General features: G+C 39.4%; 1 long non-coding RNA gene across 2 annotated transcripts in view; it reads left to right on the forward strand.

Moving 5' to 3' along the window:
* Positions 1 to 205: 205 nt before the first annotated feature.
* LOC135534619 (uncharacterized) overlaps positions 206 to 26,049 on the forward strand; it is a 33,685-nt gene continuing 7,841 nt past the window's right edge. The window contains exon 1 of one of the 2 annotated variants that reach the window (XR_010454713.1): positions 206 to 300. This is a non-coding gene — a long non-coding RNA (uncharacterized LOC135534619). Of the gene's footprint in view, positions 301 to 25,730; positions 26,043 to 26,049 lie in introns of those variants that run through there. The other variant, XR_010454712.1, reaches the window with a different exon arrangement.

The following is a 26,049-nucleotide window of genomic DNA, read 5'->3' on the forward strand; positions in this document are numbered from 1 at the left end:
ACTCTGTAGTCACTGTCTGAAGCAGTAATCAGACAACCTTCACTCTGACTCGGTCTCCTCAGATACCAGTTAGTGTGTGTATCGGGGCTCCATGAGTTCTAACACTTAAAATGAAAAAAGAAAAAGTTGTCTTGTAGCCGGTAATTTGTTGCGTTACAGGTTCTACCAACTCTTTTAAGAACTTCATTTTGCATTTCTTCTTGTTTGTTCTGGACTGGACAGACTTGGCTGTAGAATATTATAACAAAACTTTAAGGAAGGGTTACCAGATAAAGTACAGGGATTTTCTCCAATATTGGGGTGAGTATGACTTCGTGTTTCAGAAGCAGTATTGTATTTTCTACTGTTTCACCGTTGGTCGGGTCTGATGCCTGTCTGTCACTGGCTTGATATATGAACATGTTTTTAATACCTACTCTTCTTCTCCTGAACTTTGTATTACTTAAGGCATCTATATTGTAAACTGTGAGGATTTAATGAATTAAGGCGTCAATAGAATGAGTAAATATTTAAATATTTATTGGCACTAGTTGTTATCGTGCGAATAAATAGTTTTAACACCTTGTTTTTTGAGGCATGACAGCGTGTTATCGTGTTAATATTTAGAGCAGTTAAATAACCACTTACATTATGGTATTGTCTTGACAGTATTAATCCACTGCTCAAAATATCTAAATGAAAATTGGACTTGTGCGTATCATATTTATTTTAAAAAAGCAATGCTTTTGTTTTAGTGTCGAGTGATATTTAGATATATATATATAATATAATATAATACAAAACTGTCATAATATGATTGTCTGTAATAACTAACTCAGTGATGACATTTAAAAAAAAATGAAAACACAAGTTATGGAGCTACTGCAGTGTAATTATATATTGCAACAATGGTAATATACTATTCATATAAATATTTCTATACTAGTAATATAAGTGAAAACATTTATGATAATGTATAAACTGACTGTTCAAGAATTAAATACTCTTTGGACTTAATGATATACTCTTAACAATTAAGTAAATGATTTACTTATAGGAAAAACATGAATGTTCTTTTCCAACACTGACTTCATCACAAATGAATATTCCTAACTATATCCAATAACAGTTGTCTAGTTCTTATTTTTTATCATACCCAAATCAACTTCACATTTTTTTTAATTTATTTTAGCTCAGCAATTAAATTCACATCAAATCCTTCATTAAAATTACAGTCTAAAAACAAAAACACCTCGATCTGAATACAATAAAAATCTAAATCACAATTGCAAAAACATTTAAATAAATCTGCTTCCTAAATGTTCAAGTATGATAGGATATCCTCTTGCGTGCTCGTTACTCGGCTCCTGGTTTACATTTTTTGATGCTGCAAAGCAAACCACCCTGCAGGAGTCTCTCCTCCACTGGTGGAATAAACAACAGCAGCTCAGTTAGAGCAGTTGACATCTAATGACATCTGCTCTTGCCGCTGCCTGGTCAGGAATGCTCGAACGGGAGACGGACGGCGTGTGTCTCACAAGACAACAGCTAACCCCACCACCACAAACAACCACCTCTTATAGTTTAACACAGGGGCCCGGTCGTACTGCTTAGAGTAAACTCTCACACTGATTCCTGTTATACTACAATATACTACAATATTCTACAATATACTACAATATACTACAATATACTAGACTATAATGTTATATAATATACAATGATATACTATCATATACTGTTCTGTACAATATTATAATATGCTTTTCTAATCAATACTATACTATATTACAATATACTATGCTTAATATACTATAATATACTGTTCTATACTATACTATAATATACTACAATATACTATGCTTAAAATACTATAGTATACTGTTTCTACACTATAATATATATACTATACTGTATATACTTTAATATACTGTTCTATACTATACTTTAGTAGAATAGACAGTGCTGCTTTACACTATACAGAAGACACATGTCCGTCTACAGTATTATTTTTCTTCTATATATTTATACAACCCAGTAGTAGTAGCTCTCTCTCTCTCTCTCTGTCTCTCTCTCTCTCTGTCTCTCTCTCTCTCTGTCTCTCTCTCTCTCTCTGTCTCTCTCTCTCGTTCTCTCTGTCTCTCTCTCTCTCTTTCTCTCTGTCTCTCTCTCGTTATCTCTGTCTCTCTCTCTCTCTCTTTCTCTCTGTCTCTCGTTCTCTCTGTCTCTTTCTCGTTCTCTCTGTCTCTCTCTCTCTCTCTCTGTCTCTCTCTCTCTCATTGTCTCTCTTCTCATTGTCTCTCGTTCTCTGTCTGTCTCTTTCTCTGTCTCTCTCTCTCATTCTCTCTCTCTCTCTCTCTCGTTCTCTCTCTATCTGTCTCTTTGTCTCTCTCTCATTCTCTCTCTCTCTCTCTCTCTCTCTCTCTCTCTCTCTCTCTCTCTCTCTCTTGTCTCTCATTCTCTCTCTCTCTCTATCTCTTTGTCTCTCTCTCATTCTCTGTCTGTCTCTCTCTCTCTCATTCTCTCTCTCTCTCTCTCTCTCTTCTCTCTCTCTATCTGTCTCTTGTTCTCTCTCATTGTCTCTTTGTCTCTCTCTCTCTGTCTCTCTCTCTCTCTCTCTCTCTCTCTCTCTCTCTCTCTCTCTCTCTCTCTGTCTCTCTCTCTCTCTCTCTCTCTCTATGGGTACATGTGTAGTGTTTCACTGCAAAGAAATGTAGCTGTCCTAATTGAAGGATGCTGTAGGATAATGTGTGTTCTCTGACTGACGTTATGACTCACTCTAACTCATTGAATCTGTGAGGTGTTTTGATCTCTCTCTCAAATCAAATGTTGCCTTCCCTTTTTCTCTCCTATGTACTGTCTCTTTAATGTTGCACCAATCATCGGCGAGGGAAACTACCTACCTTTTTATGATCGTTGAAAAAAAAACTAAGAGATGTAGTTCTTAGATAGAAAGGCTTGGATATAAAAAAAAGAGCAAGAATTTCACATGTGGACACGTGTTTTCACGTGTGTATTTTCATGTTATTACGTGTTGCTTTACATAAGATCTCAGGTGAAACTCATGTGTTTTTTTTCTGCATGGATCTCTCCTTCTCTCTCTCTCTTTCTCTGTGTAGACAATAAGCAAGGGTGCTGAAGCCTGCTGCGACCCATTTAGTCAAACTATAGGCCTGTTGAGCCAATGAGAGGGCTGTCTATAGGCCTGTTTGGCCAATGAGAGGGCTGTTTACTCACTGTATTTGCTTTAATAAGGAGTACTGCTGACTCGTTGAACTGCAGGTATCAAGCCCCCCCCCAGTTTGTTCTCTGCGTCACAGAATTAAATAGTTAATTTACTACACGATATAATGTATTTCGTAGGACCTCTACGGTGTGCATCCTGCTTCTATCCAGACCCAGTGAGCCAGCTGAGGTCGTGGTAGAGCTGGAGAGCCGGTGGTTTGGTTGGCTGCTCAGTCGCTGTGGCGGAGAGGGAGCATGCCTTCAGAAGGCCTTGTTGATTGTCAATGCCTTTCCCGTGTGTGTGTGTGTGTGTGTGTGTGTGTGTGTGTGTGTGTGTGTGTGTGCCACCGGACGGGTCGAGCACTAGTCAAGCATTCTTTTTCTTCTCTCAGATCTAGAGATGGGGGGCCATTGAAAGACACATTTGGTTAATTGATACCCCCCTCCCCTCCCTCAGTTCTGGGTGATTATCTGTCGCTGATTGTCTACTAAATAAGGAGGGTTGTTATTTTGTTAACACTCCGCTGTTTGTGTCCTAAAGAGCAGGAAATGAGGCGTTAGGATTAGCGTTGATTGCCCCCTCCCCCCTCGAGCAGTAATACCTACATAGATGTTTGTTTGTCATTGGTCACATGCATGTTTACCTTCTAAACCATCATGAGGAAGCTAGCTACTGAGTTGGAAGAGCATACAGGAAGTTTTAGGCAAAGGTAAATGATTAAAACTGTAAATCGTTCTGGATAAGAGCTAAATGACTAAACTGTCAAAATGTAAATGGCATCTCATATTACTGTATTGATTAATGTATTTTTTAAATGTATCAATTGTACAATTCTTTATTAAAAATGTAGTTGTTTGTTAGATTTGTCTGTGTAAAACCTCGCAATACTAATTATTTCTCCGCGTGTGAGGCCGATATAGAAATAATTTTGCAAAAATAAATGATAATTTGTCTCTCTGAAATGAGAGACAAATCTGATGAGGTACAAATCTGTCGTTCTGCCCCTAGGCCGTCGTTGAAAATAACAATTTGTTCTTAACTGACTTGCCTAGTAAAATAAAGGTAAAATAAAAAAATAGTCAAGTAATAGATTTAAAACAAATACATGTATTTCATTGAACAAACCCCATGCAATGATTTAGATCATGAATAAAACACACACCATGCTTTTTTTTTCTTTAATCAATAAAATAACATTTGCCAATATTTCTGAAAATGTATACTAGCGTTTTGAAAAGAACCTCTTCAAATTCTTCCATTTCGAGGAATTGAAATTGGGGTGGCAGGGTAGCCTAGTGGTTAGATCGTTGGACTAGTAGCCAGAAGGTTGCAGTTCAAACCCCTGAGCTGACAAAGTACAAATCTGTCATTCTGCCCCTGAAAATGCAGTTAACCCACTGTTCCCAGGCCGTTGTTGAAAATAAGAATTTGTTCTTAAATTAATTGCCTAGTAAAAAAGAAGAAGTAGTGTCTTTCCACTTTATGAGGAGGATAGAATAATATACTAGTTATTTACAGGTTTTGTAAATAAAATGTATTGATGTATGAATGAATTGGTGTTTCCCGTAGTTCAAAATATTGGATCTCAGACTGTTTATGCTGAGAGAAAGTGTTCTAGCCTGTTATTGTCCTTCCTGTCATGTGTGAGCATTGTTAAATTAGTGTTGTTTTTGCCTCTGTCTTGGCCTATCTCTCTCTATGCCTCTCTCTCTCTCTCTCTCTCTCTCTCTCTCTCTCTCTCTCTCTCTCTATGCCTCTCTCTATATCTCTCTCTCTCTATATATATATATCTCTCTCTATGCCTCTCTCTCTCTCTCTCTCTCTCTCTCTCTCTCTCTCTCTCTCTATGCCTCTCTCTATATCTCTCTCTTTCTTTCTCTCTCTCTCTCACCATCTCTCTCCCCCTCCCTCCCTCTCGCCCCCTCTCTCCCTCTTTCTCTCTCTCCCTCCTCTCTCTCTCTCTCTCTCTCTCTCTCTCTCTCTCTCTCTATGTCTGTAAGTGGTGGCAACGACAGTGCGGTAGGGAGGGTGAGATAAAACGTCTACCTTAAATCTTCTTTGATGGGCCCTCAAAGGCGAACTGGCCTGGAAATCATTTGGAGGGTTGAAGAGCACATGGTATTAACAGGTTTAATGTAGCTACTCAGTGGATTGCAGCACGGAGCAGCATGTCAGCTTTAACAAAATGAATGAGACAAATTACACATCAACAAACTCCCACATGTGTTCGGGAATTACACCTTTTAATTACAGATAAGTACAAATGACTAAATTGCTCTTGCTGTGTGCTTCCACACATTAATGTACTGTACACACGTTTCATTTGTATATTATTATTATGACCACAATCATTAACAAATGGGTATGTTTTTTTTTTGTTTCATTAAAATGAAAAATTATATTTTAGTCAGACTTTCCTGCGTAAGCTTCTGAACTATTCTTATGTTAATGTGTAAATATTAATTCGAATATATTATTTGATGACAGTAATTACTCATAAACCATATTGAATTAAACGGTATCAGAATTAAGAAGCAGAATTAAACCAAAGTTTAAATTTACTCTAATATTTGTATGTTTATTATTAAAATGTTTATGCTTCAGAACTGCCCGTCTGTCTGTTAGACATTCTGAGTGGTCTGTGTATCCTATAGTCTATTAAAAAAAAAAAAAACAATACTACATTTTGCGTAGATAAAAATATATATATTTAAAGTAGTCAGTGTGGTGGTTGACGGCGCGGCTCTCTTCGGCCACGCAGGACACGGAGAGACACCAGTGAAGTGTAGCATTTAGTTAACTCTCTATTCCCACTCTACATCTGTATTTAATTGTTGTCTACATTCTCAGTGGATTTATTTTCCTGGGCCACCATGGAACCATGTGGACACAGCTGAGAAGTTTAACTAGGGATTAGTTGTTTTAAAGTTATTTTGATTAAAGAGTTGTTTTTCAAAAACTTGTAACTCACAACACATGGGTTTTTGCATAGTCCGTAAAATTCAAAGGAATTTGCACTCTATAAAATTCTAATCTTGTAAATGTAAAAGAGCAGAGTAGGATACACACTTAGCTCCCTAGATGATTTCATGAAAGTGTCTTTAATTCCTGCTCCAGTGTCCTCTTCCCTTTATAAAAACATCTAACCAAGCCATAAATAATACCACTACTATATATTGGGGCGGTAGGTAGCCTAGTGGTTAGAGCGTTGGGCCTGTAACTGAAAGGTTGCTGGATCGAATACCGGTGCTGACAAGGTAGAAATCTATTGTTCTGCCTCTGAACAAGGCACCCGGTAGGCCGTCATTGTAAATAAGAATTAGTTCTTAACTGACTTGCCTAGTTAAATATAAAAAGAAAAATGTGTTTTTAATTTCGTCAAACCAAAAAATCGAGCTGAAGTTCAGGATGCATGTGTCACACAGTTTAATACGTCTCTTCATCTTCTTCTCTTCATTTAACAACAAATTATAATTAATCCTATAAGCCTTCTTAAATCCTCATAACTAGAATAACACAGCACTGAAACAACCCAGGGAAAACCTTTTTTAAGACACATTAAAACCCCAAAAGGCTAATTTATTCATTCCCTCAGCGTGCGTCTGCTGCGTCGGTCGAGGTGGATCAGACAGACAGAGGGCGGCGGGGAGGATCAATGGTAAACGCCTGACTAGCTGTGTTAGCCAGTGGAAACGCAGGACTGGGAGTCAGTAAAGCCGAACGAGAAGCCTCTGCCTGCCTGGATACAAACAGCTGTCAGTGAAGCTTGTCTAGGACTCTCTTAGAATGTGTGACAAATGGAACCCTATTCCCTATGTAGTGCACTACTTTAGACCAGGGCTGGCACCCTATTCCCTATGTAGTGCACTACTTTAGACCAGGTTGGCCCTTATTCCCTATGTAGTGCACTACTTTAGACCAGGGCTGGCACCCTATTCCCTATGTAGTGCACTACTTTAGACCAGGTTGGCCCTTATTCCCTATGTATTGCACTACTTTAGACCAGTGCTGGCCCCCTATTCCCTATATAGTGGACTACTTTTGACCAGGACTGGCAACCTATTCCCTATGTAGTGCCCATATACCAGGGCCTGTATCTGTGTTCTGCTCCCGATCTGGTCTAAAGTAGTGCACTACATAGGGAATAGGGTGGCATTTGGGACGAAGATCCTCATTGATGACACTTCTACAGCTTCATCAGCTTTGTTCTGTTTATTCCATAGAGGCTCAGGTTGGGATGAGATGCTGAACGCTGCTAACCACGCATTTTTGAACAATATATATTTAGACTAATGGACTGTAGAACAGACTAATGGACTGTAGAACAGACTAATGGACTGTAGAACAGACTAATGGACTGTAGAACAGACTAATGGTTGACTGTGGACTATAGAACAGACTAATGGACTATAGAACAGACTAATGGTTGAGACTAGTGGACTATAGAACAGACTAATGGACTGTAGAACAGACTAATGGTTGAGACTAGTGGACTATAGAACAGACTAATGGACTATAGAACAGACTAATGGACTGTAGAACAGACTAATGGACTGTAGAACAGACTAATGGACTGTAGAACAGACTAATGGACTGTAGAACAGACTAATGGACTGTAGAACAGACTAATGGACTATAGAACAGACTAATGGACTGTAAAACAGACTAATGGAGACTAATGGACTGAACAGACTAATGGACTATAGAACAGACTAATGGACTATAGAACAGACTAATGGTTGAGACTAGTGGACTATAGAACAGACTAATGGACTATAGAACAGACTAATGGTTGAGACTAATGGACTATAGAACAGACTAATGGACTGTAGAACAGACTAATGGTTGAGACTAATGGACTATAGAACAGACTAATGGACTGTAGAACAGACTAATGGACTGTAGAACAGACTAATGGTTGAGACTAATGGACTATAGAACAGACTAATGGACTGTAGAACAGACTAATGGACTGTAGAACAGACTAATGGACTGTAGAACAGACTAATGGACTGTAGAACAGACTAATGGACTGTAGAACAGACTAATGGACTGTAAAACAGACTAATGGTTGAGACTAATGGACTGTAGAACAGACTAATGGACTGTAGAACAGACTAATGGACTGTAGAACAGACTAATGGACTGTAGAACAGACTAATGGACTATAAAACAGACTAATGGTTGAGACTAATGGACTGTAGAACAGACTAGTGGACTATAGAACAGACTAATGGACTGTAGAACAGACTAATGGACTGTAGAACAGACTAATGGTTGAGACTAATGGACTTGTAGAACAGACTAATGGACTATAGAACAGACTAATGGTTGAGACTAATGGACTGTAGAACAGACTAATGGACTGTAGAACAGACTAATGAACTATAAAACAGACTAATGGTTGAGACAAGTGGACTATAGAACAGACTAATGGACTGTAGAACAGACTAGTGGACTATAGAACAGACTAATGAACTATAAAACAGACTAATGGTTGAGACTAATGGACTGTAGAACAGACTAATGGACTATAGAACAGACTAATGGACTGTAGAACAGACTAATGAACTATAAAACAGACTAATGGTTGAGACTAGTGGAATAAAACAGACTAATGAACTGTAGAACAGACTAATGGTTGAGAAAAGTGGACTGTAGAACAGAATAATCTACTGTAGAACAGACTAATGGACTATAGAACAGACTAATGGACTGTAGAACAGATTAATGGTTGAGACTAGTGGACTATAAAACAGACTAATGGACTGTAGAACAGACTAATGGACTATAGAACAGACTAATGGACTGTAGAACAGACTAATGGACTATAGAACAGACTAATGGACTGTAGAACAGAACAATGGACTGTAGAACAGACTAATGGACTATAGAACAGACTAATGGACTGTAGAACAGATTAATGGTTGAGACTAGTGGACTATAAAACAGACTAATGGACTATAGAACAGACTAATTGACTGTAGAACAGACTAATGGACTGTAGAACAGACTAATGGACTATAGAACAGACTAATTGACTGTAGAACAGACTAATGGACTGTAGAACAGACTAATGGTTGAGACTAATGGACTGTAGAACAGACTAATGGACTATAGAACAGACTAATGAACTATAAAACAGACTAATGTTTGAGACTAGTGGACTATATAACAGACTAATGGACTGTAGAACAGACTAATGGACTGTAGAACAGACTAGTGGACTATAGAACAGACTAATGAACTATAAAACAGACTAATGGTTGAGACTAATGGACTGTAGAACAGACTAATGGACTATAGAACAGACTAATGAACTATAAAACAGACTAGTGGTTGAGACTAGTGGACTATATAACAGACTAATGGACTGTAGAACAGACTAGTGAACTATAGAACTGTCTAATGAACTATAAAACAGACTAATGGTTGAGACTAATGGACTAGAACAGACTAATGGACTATAGAACAGACTAATGGACTGTAGAACAGACTAATGGACTATATAGAACAAACTAGTGGACTATAGAACAGACTAATGGACTATAGAACAGACTAGTGGACTATAGAGAAGACTAATGGTTGAGACTAGAGGACTGTAGAACAGACTAATGGTTGAGACTAGTGGACTATAGAACAGACTAGAGGACTGTAGAACAGACTAGTGGACTGTAGAACAGACTAATGGACTGTAGAACAGACTAATGGACTGTAGAACAGACTAATGGACTATAGAACAGACTAATAAACTGTAGAACAGACTAGTGGACTATAAAACAGACTAATGGTTGAGACTAGTGGACTATAAAACAGACTAATGGTTGAGACTAGTGGACTATAGAACAGACTAATGGACTGTAGAACAGACTAATGGACTGTAGAACAGACTAATGGACTGTAGAACAGACTAATGGACTATAGAACAGACTAATGGACTATAAAACAGACTAATGGTTGAGACTAATGGACTGTAGAACAGACTAGTGGACTATAGAACAGACTAATGGACTGTAGAACAGACTAATGGACTGTAGAACAGACTAATGGTTGAGACTAATGGACTTGTAGAACAGACTAATGGACTATAGAACAGACTAATGGTTGAGACTAATGGACTGTAGAACAGACTAATGGACTGTAGAACAGACTAATGAACTATAAAACAGACTAATGGTTGAGACAAGTGGACTATAGAACAGACTAATGGACTGTAGAACAGACTAGTGGACTATAGAACAGACTAATGAACTATAAAACAGACTAATGGTTGAGACTAATGGACTGTAGAACAGACTAATGGACTATAGAACAGACTAATGGACTGTAGAACAGACTAATGAACTATAAAACAGACTAATGGTTGAGACTAGTGGACTATAAAACAGACTAATGAACTGTAGAACAGACTAATGGTTGAGAAAAGTGGACTGTAGAACAGAATAATCGACTGTAGAACAGACTAATGGACTGTAGAACAGACTAATGGACTGTAGAACAGACTAATGGTTGAGACTAGTGGACTATAGAACAGACTAATGGACTATAGAACAGACTAATGGTTGAGACTAGTGGACTATAGAACAGACTAATGGACTGTAGAACAGACTAATGGTTGAGACTAATGGACTATAGAACAGACTAATGGACTGTAGAACAGACTAATGGACTGTAGAACAGACTAATGGACTGTAGAACAGACTAATGGACTGTAGAACAGACTAATGGACTGTAGAACAGACTAATGGACTATAGAACAGACTAATGGACTATAAAACAGACTAATGGTTGAGACTAATGGACTGTAGAACAGACTAGTGGACTATAGAACAGACTAATGGACTATAGAACAGACTAATGGTTGAGACTAGTGGACTATAGAACAGACTAATGGACTATAGAACAGACTAATGGTTGAGACTAATGGACTATAGAACAGACTAATGGACTGTAGAACAGACTAATGGTTGAGACTAATGGACTATAGAACAGACTAATGGACTGTAGAACAGACTAATGGACTATAGAACAGACTAATGGTTGAGACTAATGGACTATAGAACAGACTAATGGACTGTAGAACAGACTAATGGACTTAGAACAGACTAATGGACTGTAGAACAGACTAATGGACTGTAGAACAGACTAGTGGACTGTAGAACAGACTAATGGACTGTAGAACAGACTAATGGACTATAGAACAGACTAATGGACTATAAAACAGACTAATGGTTGAGACTAATGGACTGTAGAACAGACTAGTGGACTATAGAACAGACTAATGGACTGTAGAACAGACTAATGGACTGTAGAACAGACTAATGGTTGAGACTAATGGACTTGTAGAACAGACTAATGGACTATAGAACAGACTAATGGTTGAGACTAATGGACTGTAGAACAGACTAATGGACTGTAGAACAGACTAATGAACTATAAAACAGACTAATGACTATAGAACAGACTAATGGACTGTGAACAGACTAATGGACTATAGAACAGACTAATGAACTATAAAACAGACTAATGGTTGAGACTAATGGACTGTAGAACAGACTAATGGACTATAGAACAGAAATGGACAGAACAGACTAATGAACTATAAAACAGACTAATGGTTGAGACTAGTGGACTATAAAACAGACTAATGACTATAGAACAGACTAATGGTTGACTGTAGAACAGAATAATCGACTGTAGAACAGACTAATGGACTATAGAACAGACTAATGGACTGTAGAACAGATTAATGGTTGAGACTAGTGGACTATAAAACAGACTAATGGACTGTAGAACAGACTAATGGACTATAGAACAGACTAATGGACTGTAGAACAGACTAATGGACTATAGAACAGACTAATGGACTGTAGAACAGAACAATGGACTGTAGAACAGACTAATGGACTATAGAACAGACTAATGGACTGTAGAACAGATTAATGGTTGAGACTAGTGGACTATAAAACAGACTAATGGACTATAGAACAGACTAATTGACTGTAGAACAGACTAATGGACTGTAGAACAGACTAATGGACTATAGAACAGACTAATTGACTGTAGAACAGACTAATGGACTGTAGAACAGACTAATGGTTGAGACTAATGGACTGTAGAACAGACTAATGGACTATAGAACAGACTAATGAACTATAAAACAGACTAATGTTTGAGACTAGTGGACTAATGGACTAGAACAGACTAATGGACTGTAGAACAGACTAGTGGACTATAGAACAGACTAATGAACTATAAAACAGACTAATGGTTGAGACTAATGGACTGTAGAACAGACTAATGGACTATAGAACAGACTAATGAACTATAAAACAGACTAATGAGACTAGTACTATATAACAGACTAATGGACTGTAGAACAGACTAGAACATAGAACTAATGAACTATAAAACAGACTAATGGTTGAGACTAATGGACTGTAGAACAGACTAATGGACTAGAACAGACTAATGGACTGTAGAACAGACTAATGGACTATAGAACAAACTAGACTAATAATGGACTATAGAACAGACTAGTGGACTATAGAACAGACTAATGGACTAGAGGACTAGAACAGACTAATGGTTGAGACTAATGGACTATAGAACAGACTAGAGGACTGTAGAACAGACTAGTGGACTGTAGAACAGACTAATGGACTGAGAACAGACTAATGGACTGTAGAACAGACTAATGGACTATAGAACAGACTAATGGACTGACTAGAACAGACTAATGGACTAGTAGAACAGACTAACTATGACTAATGAGACTAATGGACTATAGAACAGACTAATGGACTGTAGAACAGACTAATGGACTGTAGAACAGACTAATGGACTGTAGAACAGACTAATGGACTGTAGAACAGACTAGTGGACTGTAGAACAGACTAATGGACTGTAGAACAGACTAATGGACTATAGAACAGACTAATGGACTATAAAACAGACTAATGGTTGAGACTAATGGACTGTAGAACAGACTAGTGGACTATAGAACAGACTAATGGACTGTAGAACAGACTAATGGACTGTAGAACAGACTAATGGTTGAGACTAATGGACTTGTAGAACAGACTAATGGACTATAGAACAGACTAATGGTTGAGACTAATGGACTGTAGAACAGACTAATGGACTGTAGAACAGACTAATGAACTATAAAACAGACTAATGGTTGAGACAAGTGGACTATAGAACAGACTAATGGACTGTAGAACAGACTAGTGGACTATAGAACAGACTAATGAACTATAAAACAGACTAATGGTTGAGACTAATGGACTGTAGAACAGACTAATGGACTATAGAACAGACTAATGGACTGTAGAACAGACTAATGAACTATAAAACAGACTAATGGTTGAGACTAGTGGACTATAAAACAGACTAATGAACTGTAGAACAGACTAATGGTTGAGAAAAGTGGACTGTAGAACAGAATAATCGACTGTAGAACAGACTAATGGACTATAGAACAGACTAATGGACTGTAGAACAGATTAATGGTTGAGACTAGTGGACTATAAAACAGACTAATGGACTGTAGAACAGACTAATGGACTATAGAACAGACTAATGGACTGTAGAACAGACTAATGGACTATAGAACAGACTAATGGACTGTAGAACAGAACAATGGACTGTAGAACAGACTAATGGACTATAGAACAGACTAATGGACTGTAGAACAGATTAATGGTTGAGACTAGTGGACTATAAAACAGACTAATGGACTATAGAACAGACTAATTGACTGTAGAACAGACTAATGGACTGTAGAACAGACTAATGGACTATAGAACAGACTAATTGACTGTAGAACAGACTAATGGACTGTAGAACAGACTAATGGTTGAGACTAATGGACTGTAGAACAGACTAATGGACTATAGAACAGACTAATGAACTATAAAACAGACTAATGTTTGAGACTAGTGGACTATATAACAGACTAATGGACTGTAGAACAGACTAGTGGACTATAGAACAGACTAATGAACTATAAAACAGACTAATGGTTGAGACTAATGGACTGTAGAACAGACTGGACTAGAACAGACTAATGAACTATAAAACAGACTAGTGGTTGAGACTAGTGGACTATATAACAGACTAATGGACTGTAGAACAGACTAGTGAACTATAGAACTGTCTAATGAACTATAAAACAGACTAATGGTTGAGACTAATGGACTGTAGAACAGACTAATGGACTATAGAACAGACTAATGGACTGTAGAACAGACTAATGGACTATATAGAACAAACTAGTGGACTATAGAACAGACTAATGGACTATAGAAAGACTAGTGGACTAGAGAAGACTAATGGTTGAGACTAGAGGACTGTAGAACAGACTAATGGTTGAGACTAACTGAACAGACTAGAGGACTGTAGAACAGACTAGTGGACTAGAACAGACTAATGGACTTAGAACAGACTAATGGACTGTAGAACAGACTAATGGACTATAGAACAGACTAATAAACTGTAGAACAGACTAGTGGACTATAAAACAGACTAATGGTTGAGACTAGTGGACTATAAAACAGACTAATGGTTGAGACTAGTGGACTATAAAACAGACTAATGGTTGAACTAGTGGACTATAGAACAGACTAATGGTTGAGACTAGTGGACTATAGAACAGACTAATGGACTATAGAACAGACTAATGGACTGAACAGACTAATTGACTGTAGAACAGACTAATGGAACAAACTAGTGGACTATAGAACAGACTAATGGACTATAGAACAGACTAGTGGACTATAGAGAAGACTAATGGTTGAGACTAGAGGACTGTAGAACAGACTAATGGTTGAGACTAGTGGACTATAGAACATACTAGAGGACTGTAGAACAGACTAATAAACTGTAGAACAGACTAATGGACTATAGAACAGACTAATAAACTGTAGAACAGACTAGTGGACTATAAAACAGACTAATGGTTGAGACTAGTGGACTATAAAACAGACTAATGGTTGAGACTAGAGGACTGTAGAACAGACTAATGGTTGAGACTAGTGGACTATAAAACAGACTAATGGTTGAGAATAGTGGACTATAGAGGAGACTAATGGACTATAGAACAGACTAGTGGACTATAGAGGAGACTACTGGACTAAAGAACAGACTAATGGACTGTAGAACAGACTAATGGACTGTAGAACAGACTAATGGACTGTAGAACACACTAATGGAATGTAGAACAGACTAATGAACTGTAGAACAGAATAATGGACTGTAGAACAGACTAATGGACTATAGAACAGACTAATGGACTATAGAACAGACTAATGGACTGTAGAACAGATTAATGGAATATAAAACAGACTAATGGACTGTAGAACAGACTAATGGTTGAGACTAGTGGACTATAGAACAGACTAATGTACAATAGAACAGACTAATGGACTGTAGAACAGACTAATGACAATAGAACAGACTAATGGACTGTAGAACAGACTAATGGACTATAAAACAGACTAATGGTTGAGACTAGTGGACTATAAAACAGACTAATGGACTGTAGAACAGACTAATGGACTGTAGAACAGACTAATGGACTATAGAACAGACTAATGGACTGTAGAACAGAATAATGGACTGTAGAACAGACTAATGGACTATAGAACAGACTAATGGTTGAGACTAGTGGACTATAAAACAGACTAATGGACTGTAGAACAGACTAATGGACTATAGGACAGACTAATGGACTGTAGAACAGACTAATGGACTGTAGAACAGAATAATGGACTGTAGAACAGACTAATGGACTATAGAACAGACTAATGGTTGAGACTAGTGGACTATAGAACAGACTAATGGACTATAGAACAGACTAATGGACTATAGAACAGACTAATGGTTGAGACTAGTGGACTATAGAACAGACTAATGGACAATAGAACAGACTAATGGACTGTAGAACAGACTAATGGACTGTAGAACAGACTAATGGACTGTAGAACAGACTAATGGTTGAGACTAGTGGACGATAGAACAGACTAATGGACAATAGAACAGACTAATGGACTGTAAAACAGACTAATGGACTGTAGAACAGACTAATGGACTGTAGAACAGACTAATGGACTATAGAACAGACTAATGGACTGTAGAACAGACTAATGGACTGTAGAACAGACTAATGGTTGAGACTAGTGGACGATAGAACAGACTAATGGACAATAGAACAGACTAATGGACTATAGAACAGACTAATGGACTGTAGAACAGACTAATGGACTGTAGAACAGACTAATGGACTGTAGAACAGACTAATGGACTATAGAACAGACTAATGGACTGTAGAACAGACTAATGGACTGTAGAACAGACTAATGGTTGAGACTAGTGGACGATAGAACAGACTAATGGACAATAGAACAGACTAATGGACTATAGAACAGACTAATGGACTGTAGAACAGATTAATGGAATATAAAACAGACTAATGGTTGAGACTAGTGGACTATAGATCAGACTAATGGACTATAGAACAGACTAGTGGACTTTAGAACAGACTAATGGACTGTAGTACAGACTAATGGACTGTAGAACAGACTAATGGACTATAGAACAGACTAATGGACTATAGAACAGACTAATGGACTGTAGAACAGACTAATGGAATATAAAACAGACTAATGGTTGAGACTACTGGTCTATAGAACAGTCGAATGGACTGTAGAACAGACTAATGGACAATAGAACAGACTAATGGACTATAGAACAGACTAATGGACTGTAGAACAGACTAATAGACTATAAAGAACAAACTAGTGGACTATAGAACAGACTAATGGACTATAGAGAAGACTAATGGTTGAGACTAGAGGACTGTAGAACAGACTAATGGTTGAGAAAATTGGACTATAGAACAGACTAATGGACTGTAGAACAGACTAATGGACTGTAGAACAGACTAATGGACTATAGAACAGACTAGTGGACTATAGAACAGACTAATGGTTGAGACTAGTGGACTATAGAACAGACTAATGGACTGTAGAACAGACTAATGGACTGTAGAACAGACTAATGGACTATAGAACAGACTAGTGGACTATAGAACAGACTAATGGTTGAGACTAGTGGACTATAAAACAGACTAATGGACTGTAGAACAGACTAATGGACTGTAGAAGAGACTAATGGTTGAGACTAGTGGACTATAGAACAGACTAATGAACTGTAGAACAGACTAATGGACTATAGAACAGACTAGTGGACTATAGAACAGACTAATGGACTATAGAACAGACTAATGGACTGTAGAACAGACTAATGGACTGTAGAACAGACTAATAGACTATATAGAACAAACTAGTGGACTATAGAACAGACTAATGGACTATAGAACAGACTAGTGGACTGTAGAGAAGACTAATGGTTGAGACTAGAGGACTGTAGAACAGACTAATGGTTGAGACTAGTGGACTATAGAACAGACTAGAGGACTGTAGAACAGACTAGTGAACTGTAGAACAGACTAATGGACTATAGAACAGACTAATAAACTGTAGAACAGACTAATAAACTGTAGAACAGACTAGTGGACTATAAAACAGACTAATGGTTGAGACTAGAGGACTGTAGAACAGACTAATGGTTGAGACTAGTGGACTATAAAACAGACTAATGGTTGAGAATAGTGGACTATAGAACTATAGAACAGACTAGTGGACTATAGAGGAGACTACTGGACTAAAGAACAGAATAATGGACTGTAGAACAGACTAATGGATGTCAGAAGGTGAATTCACCAATTTGTAAGTCGCTCTGGATAAGAGCGTCTGCTAAATGACTTAAATGTAATGTAAATGTAATGGACTGTAGAACCGACTAGTGGACTATAGAACAGACTAATGAACTGTAGAACAGACTAATGGTTGAGACTAGTGGACTATAGAACAGACTAATGGACTATAGAACAGACTAATGGTTGAGACTAGTGGACTGTAGAACAGACTAATGGACTATAGAACAGACTAATGGACTGTAGAACAGACTAATGGTTGAGACTAGTGGACTATAGAACAGACTAATGGTTGGGTAAACACCAACGTTTGGGCACACAGGGCCTTCTTCAGGGAGATACCAGCATGGTTATGGCTTCACAGACCCTCACCTCACAGAACACACAGACCCTCACCTCACAGAACACACAGACACTCACCTCACAGAACGCATAGACCCTCACCTCACAGAACACACAGACCCTCACCTCACAGAACACACAGACCCTCACCTCACAGAACACACAGACTCTCTCCTCACAGAACACACAGACCTTCACCTCACAGAACACACAGACCCTCACATCACAGAACACACAGACCCTCACCTCACAGAACACAGAGACCCTCACCTCACAGAACACACAGACCCTCACCTCACAGAACACACAGACCCTCACCTCACAGAACACACAGACCCTCACATCACAGAACACACAGACCCTCACCTCACAGAACACACAGACCCTCACCTCACAGAACACACAGACCCTCACAGAACACACAGATCCTCACCTCACAGAACACACAGACCCTCTCCTCACAGAACACACAGACCCTCACATCACAGAACACACAGACCCTCACATCACAGAACACACAGACCCTCACCTCACAGAACACACAGACCCTCACCTCACAGAACGCACAGACCCTCACCTCACAGAACACACAGACCCTCACCTCACAGAACACATAGACCCTCTCCTCACAGAACACACAGACTCTCTCCTCACAGAACACACAGACCCTCACCTCACAGAACGCACAGACCCTCACCTCACAGAACACACAGACCCTCACCTCACAGAACACATAGACCCTCTCCTCACAGAACACACAGACCCTCACCTCACAGAACACACAGACCCTCACCTCACAGAACACACAGACCCTCACCTCACAGAACACACAGACCCTCACCTCACAGAACACACAGACCCTCACATCACAGAACACACAGACCCTCACCTCACAGAACACACAGACCCTCGCCTCACAGAACACACAGACCCTCACCTCACAGAACAGACGGACCCTCACCTCACAGAACACACAGACCCTCACCTCACAGAACACACAGACCCTCACCTCACAGAACACACAGACCCTCACCTCACAGAACAGACGGACCCTCACCTCACAGAACACACAGACCCTCACCTCACAGAACACACAGACCCTCACATCACAGAACACACAGACCCTCACCTCACAGAACACACAGACCCTCACATCTCAGAACACACAGACCCTCACCTCACAGAACACACAGACCCTCACCTCACAGAACAGACGGACCCTCACCTCACAGAACACACAGACTCTCTCCTCACAGAACACACAGACCCTCTCCTCACAGAACACACAGACCCTCACCTCACAGAACACACAGACCCTCTCCTCACAGAACACACAGACCCTCACCTCACAGAACACACAGACCCTCACATCACAGAACACACAGACCCTCACATCACAGAACACACAGACCCTCACCTCACAGAACAGACGGACCCTCACCTCACAGAACACACAGACTCTCTCCTCACAGAACACACAGACCCTCTCCTCACAGAACACACAGACCCTCACATCACAGAACACACAGACCCTCACATCACAGAACACACAGACCCTCACCTCACAGAACACAGAGACCCTCACCTCAACGCTGAACACAACCCCAACCACCACATCTCATTTTCTTATTCTGTGTTTCTCTCTTGTTCTCTCATTCTCTCGCTCATTCTCTCTCTATCTCGTTCTCTTTCTTTCTTTCTATCTCTTTCATTCTCTCTCTCTCTCTCTCTCTCTGCTCTCTCTCTGTCTCTCTCTCTCTCTCTCTCTCTCTCTCTCTCTCTCTCTCTCTCTCTCTCTCTCTCTCTCTCTCTCATTTTAATGTGGTAAAATAGGTTTTTCTTTGTTTGTTTCTGTTTACTCTCCCTTTCCTCCTTCACCTCTTTGTTTTCACTGTTCAGATGTTTTCATGCCGTTAGAAAAATAACCAGAAGTCGTGAAGGGTTGTTGAGGGTCAGAGCGGTTGTCTATAGGAGATGATGTGTTGTCGTGATTACAATGCCAAGATGGCTGAACTCAGAGCGAGAGAGAGAGATTGACATAGAGAGACCAAGACAGAGAGAGAGAGAGAGAGAGAGTGACATAGAGAGACCGAGACAGAGAGAGAGAGAGAGAGAGTGACATAGAGAGACCGAGACAGAGAGAGAGAGAGCAGCAGGGCTGGACAGAGTGACTGTCAGACTTAAGGACAGTAATATAGTTACTCTACCAGCGTTACAGGCTCCGTATAATCTCTTGCTTCCTGTCTCCATAACTCTCTCACTGTGGAGATGCACTGCGTCACTGATTTGGGGGCCGCTAAAGTGTCCCCTGTAATGTGTGTGTGCTCGAATGCATGTGTGGTTACTGTGTGTGTGATAATACAATAGAAAAATAGATTTATGTACTGTATAGTGACTGCATTGTAATGTATAATACTGTGTAGTGATGTACTGACTGTATAGTGTTGTACTGTATATAGTGATGTACTGTGTAGTGATGTACTGTATAGTGATGTACTGACTGTATAGTGTTGTACTGTATAGTGATGTACTGTATAGTGATGCACTGTAGTGTACTGTATGGCGATGTTCTGTATAGTGATGTACTGTATTGTACTGTACTGTGTAGTGATGTACTGTATAGTGATGTACTGACTGTATAGTGTTGTACTGTATAGTGATGTACTATATAGTGTTGTACTGTAGTGTACTGTATGGCGATGTGCTGTATAGTGATGTACTGTATTGTACTGTATAGTGATGTACTGTAATGTATAGTGTTGTACTGTATAGTGTTGTACTGTATAGTGTTGTACTGTATACTGATGTACTGTATAGTGATGTACTGTATAGTGTTGTACTGTATAGTGATGTACTGTATAGCGTTGTACTGTATAGTGATGTACTGTATAGTGTTGTACTGTATACTGATGTACTGTATAGTGATGTACTGTATAGTGATGTACTGTATAGTGTTGTACTGTATAGTGATGTACTGTAGTGATGTACAGTATAGCAATGTACTGTATTGTACTGTATAGTGATGTACTGTACTGTATAGTGATGTACTGTATAGTGATGTACTGTATAGTGTTGTACTGTATACTGATGTACTGTATAGTGATGTACTGTATAGTGATGTACTGTATAGTGTTGTACTGTATAGTGATGTACTGTATAGTGTTGTACTGTATAGTAATGTACAGTATTGTACTGTATAGTGATGTACTGCACTTTATAGTGTTGTACTGTATAGTGATGTACTGTATAGTGTTGTACTGTACTGTACTGTATAGTGATGTACTGTATAGTAATGTACAGTATTGTACTGTATAGTGATGTACTGTATAGTGTTGTACTGTACTGTACTGTATAGTGATGTACTGTATAGTAATGTACAGTATTGTACTGTATAGTGATGTACTGTATTGTACTGTATAGTGTTGTAATGTATTGTGATGTACTGTATTGTACTGTATAGTGTTGTACTGTATAGTAATGTACAGTATTGTACTGTATAGTGATGTACTGCACTTTATAGTGATGTACTGTATAGTGATGTACTGTACTGTATAGCGATGTGCTGTATAGTGATGCACTGTATTGTACTGTATTGTGATGTACTGTACTGTATAGTGATGTACTGTATAGTGATGTACTTTATTGTACTGTATACTGTTGTACTGTATAGTGATGTACTGTATTGTACTGTATAGTGATGTACTGCACTTTATAGTGTTGCACTGTATAGTGATGTACTGTATAGTGATGTACTGTATAGTGATGTACTGTATAGTGATGTACTGTATAGTGTTGCACTGTATAGTGATGTACTGTACTGTATAGCGATGTGCTGTATAGTGATGCACTGTATTGTACTGTATTGTGATGTACTGTACTGTATAGTGATATACTGTATAGTGATGTACTGTATAGTGATGTAATGTATTGTACTGTATAGTGTTGTACTGTATAGTGATGTACTGTATTGTACTGTATAGTGTTGTACTGTATTGTGATGTACTGTATTGTACTGTATAGTGTTGTACTGTATAGTAATGTACTGTATTGTACTGTATAGTGATGTACTGCACTTTGTAGTGTTGTACTGTATAGTGATGTACTGTATAGTGATGTACTGTATAGTGATGTACTCTATAGTGATGTGCTGCATAGTGATGTACTGTGTAGTGATGTACTGTACTCTTCTGTATAGTGATGTGCTGTATTGTGATGTACTGTATTGTACTGTATAGTGATGTACTGTATAGTGATGTACTGTATAGTGATGTATTGTATAGTGATGTACTGTGCTGTACTGTATAGCGTTGTACTGTGTAGTTATGTACTGTATTGTAATGTATAGTGTTGTATTGTATAGTGATGTACTGTATAGTGATGTACTGTATAGTGATGTATTGTATAGTGATGTACTGTGCTGTACTGTATAGTGATGTACTGTATAGTGATGTACTGTATTGTAATGTATAGTGTTGTATTGTATAGTGATGTACTGTATAGTGATGTACTGTGCTGTACTGTATAGCGGTGTGCTGTATAGTTATGTACTGTATAGTGATGTACTGTACTGTATAGTGATGTACTGTATAGTGATATACTGTATAGTGATGTACTGTATATTGATGTACTGTACTGTATAGTGTTTTACTGTATAGTGTTGTACTGTATAGTGTTGTACTGTATAGTGATGTACTGTATAGTGATGTACTGTATAGTGATGTACTGTACTGTATAGTGATGTACTGTGCTGTACTGTATAGTGTTGTACTGTATAGTGATGTACTGTATAGTGATGTACTGTACTGTATAGTGATGTACTGTATAGTGATGTACTGTACTGTATAGTGATGTACTGTATAGTGATGTACTGTATAGTGTCGTACTGTATAGTGATGTACTGTACTGTATAGTGATGTACTGTATAGTGATGTACTGTACTGTATAGTGATGTACTGTATAGTGATGTACTGTATAGTGATGTCCAATTTGTAAGTCGCTCTGGATAAGAGCGTCTGCCAAATGACTTAAATGTAAATGTAAATGTACTGTATAGTGATGTACTGTACTGTATAGTGATGTACTGTATAGTGATGTACTGTATAGAGATGTACTGTATTGTACTGTATAGTGATGTACTGTATAGTGATGTACTGTATAGTGTTGTACTGTACTGTATAGTGATGTACTGTATAGTGATGTACTGTATAGTGATGTACTGTATAGTGTTGTACTGTATAGTGATGTACTGTATAGTGATGTACTGTATAGTGATGTACTGTACTGTATAGTGTTGTACTGTATAGTGTTGTACTGTATAGTGATGTACTGTATAGTGATGTACTGTATAGTGATGTACTGTATAGTGTTGTACTGTATACTGATGTACTGTATAGTGTTGTACTGTATAGTGATGAACTGTATAGTGTTGTACTGTATAGTGATGTACTGTATAGTGATGTACTGTATAGTGTTGTACTGTATAGTGATGTACTGTATAGTGTTGTACTGTATAGTGATGAACTGTATAGTGATGTACTGTATAGTGATGTACTGTATAGTGTTGTACTGTATAGTGTTGTACTGTACTGTATAGTGATGTACTGTATAGTGATGTACTGTATAGTGTTGTACTGTATAGTGATGTACTGTATAGTGATATACTGTATAGTGTTGTACTGTATAGTGTTGTACTGTATACTGATGTACTGTATAGTGTTGTACTGTATAGTGTTGTACTGTATACTGATGTACTGTATAGTGATGTACTGTACTGTATAGTGTTGTACTGTATAGTGTTGTACTGTATACTGATGTACTGTATAGTGATGTACAGTATAGTGTTGTACTGTATAGTGATGTACTGTATAGTGTTGTACTGTATAGTGATGTACTATATACCATTTGACAAGGCCTTGGCCAAAAATGGTGCTGTATATAGGGAATAGGGTGCTATCGGAGACACTGGCCATGTCTGTTTAGGTCCCTGAGAGCAGTGTTCTTTTGTATTCCTGTGCCTCTGTAGTGTTCCTGACGGGCTGCCCCTCAGGTTGTAAGGGTAGGCAATAACGCTGATACTCTACACAGGGGCCCCTCGGGGGTGCGTGCTTAGTCCCCTCCTGTACTTCCTGGTCACGCACATCTCCGTGGCCAAGCACGGATCTAGACCCATCATTAAGTTCGCTGACGACACAACGGTGTTAGGCCTGATCACCGACAACGATGAGACAGCTGTTAGACTGTTCTCTCTGCTACTGCACTGCAAGCGGTATCGGAGCGCTAAGGCTAGAGAGAAGGGGAGAGAGAAGGGGAGAGAGAAGGGGAGAGAGAAGGCTAGAGAGAAGGCGAGAGAGAAGGGGAGAGAGAAGGCTAGAGAGAAGGGGAGAGAGAAGGGGAGAGAGAAGGGGAGAGAGAAGGCTAGAGAGAAGGGGAGAGAGAAGGGGAGAGAGAAGGGGAGAGAGAAGGCTAGAGAGAAGGGGAGAGAGAAGGGGAGAGAGAAGGCTAGAGACAAGGGGAGAGAGAAGGGGAGAGAGAAGTGAAGAGAGAAGGGGAGAGAGAAGGCTAGAGAGAAGGGAGAGAGAAGGGGAGAGAGAAGGGGTGAGAGAAGGGGAGAGAGAAGGCTAGAGAGAAGGGGAGAGAGAAGGCTAGAGAGAAGGGGAGAGAGAAGGGGAGAGAGAAGGCTAGAGAGAAGGGGAGAGAGAAGGGGAGAGAGAAGGCTAGAGACAAGGGGAGAGAGAAGGGGAGAGAGAAGTGAAGAGAGAAGGGGAGAGAGAAGGCTAGAGAGAAGGGGAGAGAGAAGGAGAGAGAGAAGGGGAGAGAGAAGGGAGAGAGAAGGCTAGAGAGAAGGCTAGAGAGAAGGCTTGAGAGAAGGCTAGAGAGAAGGCTAGAGAGAAGGGGAGAGAGAAGGGGAGAGAGAAGGCTAGAGAGAAGGCTAGAGAGAAGGCTAGAGAGAAGGGGAGAGAGAGAGAAGACAGAGGAGAGAGAGGGGAGAAAGAGAGAGGTAGAGGGAGGGGAGTGCAGATACATTTCAGGTGGTGTCAATTGCAGATGAAAGATCTGCTGAAGATGCTACGGGCGTCATGCTTCACTGGCCTCTATTCAACAAGTCACATCTCTCTCCCCTCTATCCAGCAGCTGTTATCAGGAGCTACCTAACTTCCTACCTCCATGCTACTCCCCCACCCCCAATCCACCTCACACCCCTTTACCTCCCTTCAGCCAACCCCCCAGTCCCCCGCCCCCTCCCCTTCCTGCTTACCTTGGCTAAGCCCTCTTTGTATGTTGATTGTGGGCGGGCTAATCCAGTTTGCAGCTGTCGTAGACCAATGATGAATCACCTTTCCGTCATTTGGCTGCAGTCCCCACACTCGGGGAGGAGGGAGGGAGGGGAGACCTGAACGAGGGAGGAGAGGCAACAACAGCAGTGGTAGAAGAAGAGAGAGCGAGAGAGAGAGAAGAGTAGGGCTGAGAGAGAAACTATAGAGAGAGAATGTCCTCTGTTCTTTTTCCAGTTCAGTTAGCCCTCTCTTCCCACTCTTGAGACAGAATAACAATAATGTTTTCTCAGACCAGCTCTATTGTGTCATGGATGGGTCTGGACAGTGACACACAGCTGAAATAACAAGGAGGGACATTGTTTCTGTTCAGGCAGGTGGAAAGAGAAAAAAACAGAGAGAGGCAGCCTGGTTCAGATGATTCCGGGCCGCTACGTATTTCCAGGTAAGAG

This window comes from Oncorhynchus masou, unplaced genomic scaffold, assembly GCF_036934945.1.
Source record: "Oncorhynchus masou masou isolate Uvic2021 unplaced genomic scaffold, UVic_Omas_1.1 unplaced_scaffold_3676, whole genome shotgun sequence".
Lineage (NCBI taxonomy): Eukaryota > Metazoa > Chordata > Actinopteri > Salmoniformes > Salmonidae > Oncorhynchus > Oncorhynchus masou.